General features: G+C 38.0%; 1 pseudogene; it reads left to right on the top strand.

The window, feature by feature from the left end:
- The first annotated feature begins 253 nt into the window (after positions 1-253).
- LOC124229168 (olfactory receptor 1038-like) lies at positions 254-1,205 on the top strand (annotated as a pseudogene).
- Positions 1,206-1,546: the final 341 nt, after the last annotated feature.

Raw genomic sequence — 1,546 nt, 5'->3', positions numbered from 1 at the left:
TTATTTTTACTATGCAGCTTTCAGTTGATTTATTTTTATTGGCCCTCAACTTTTGTCCTTGTAAATGTGTAAACAGCTAGAGAGGAGAGTTTGAAAGGGGATGTATTTGTTTGTTCTGATATTCTACTTCAATGAACAATAGTTTTTCAAGCTAAAGCACACAAAAGTTGGTGTCTGATGACAATTTCTGAGTCCCAATAATTTCTGTCTCACTCTATCTTGTCTTTTTTCAGCATCTGAGAAACTGGAATAGATGACTGAAAGCAATAGCACGAGGGTGATGGAATTCCTTCTTTTGGGCTTTTCAGTCCATAGAGAGATTCAGATCATTCTCTTTGTGATCATTTTGGTGGTATACACTCTAAATTTGGTAGAGAATTTGGGAATGATTTCATTAATCCGATTGGATTCTTGGATTCACACACCCATGTACTTTTTCCTAAGTAATCTGGCGTTTGTAGACCTATTTTACTCCTCCTCAACAGCCCCCAAGTTCCTGGAGATCCTCCTGGCCAAGCGCAGGTCTATGTCTTTCTATGCATGTGCAACACAGCTGGGCTTTTTCCTGAACTTCTTGATATGAGAGATGTTCCTTCTTGCAATAATGGCTTATGATCGCTTCTCTATGTGGTGATCATGCCCCAAAAGCTGTGTATACAGCCCGTTCTTATACACCTGTTCTGTTGCTTTGCTCCACACAGTAGTTACTTCCCAACTGGTCTATTGCGGTCCCAATATCATCAGTCATTTCTATTGTGATGACATCCTGTTGATGACCCTTGGCTGCTCAGATATCAGCATCAAAGAAATTTTTATTTTCATCTTTGCTGGATTCAACATGATCAGCATTTTGGCCACTGTCCATATTTCTTTCTTTTGTGGCTGAAACTTTGAGAATCCAATCTACAGAAGGGAGTTGCAAAGCTTTCTCAACTTGTGCCTCTCATCTGACAGCTGTGACTATATTCTATGGGACTCTGATCTTCACGTATCTGCAGCCAAAATAAAACCATTCCCTCCGCACAGACAAAAGAGACTCTGTGTTCTACACAATAGTCATTCCCATGTTGAACCCCATGATCTACAGTTTGAGGCACCAAGAGGTAAAAAGTACCTTGATGGAAGTCATGGAAAAATATAACCTGCCTCTAACAAACTTTAAGTGTCTTGGAACAATGCCTGTTTTGGAACAATTCCACACATAGATATGTTGTTTTCATAATCTTTTGATGGAGTAAATTCATTTTTACCATTCTTTATATGAATAAAGTTATTTTGTACATAAGTTCTATTTTTCATATAGTCTACAATAAGATGAAATGTTTGAAGGGGTAAAATTTAAATTCTTAACAAATTGCTGCTGTTTGAGTATGTGACTGATAGCTTTGACCTGGATAGTTCCTATCCAACTGATAATAAGATTTATCTGCTCCTTTCAAAAGTGTTTCTGTTTTGTGAATTAGTGGTGGACAGAGAAGGAGTCAAGGAAGGTGATGAAATAACTTTCTTGTCCATCCTCCTGTCATTTTATGCTATAGCCTGCTCC

Source organism: Equus quagga, chromosome 17 (assembly GCF_021613505.1).
Source record: "Equus quagga isolate Etosha38 chromosome 17, UCLA_HA_Equagga_1.0, whole genome shotgun sequence".
Taxonomy (NCBI): Eukaryota; Metazoa; Chordata; class Mammalia; order Perissodactyla; family Equidae; genus Equus; species Equus quagga.
The sequence above is the reverse complement of the archived record's forward strand: the minus strand, read 5'-3'. Positions and strand labels throughout refer to the sequence as shown.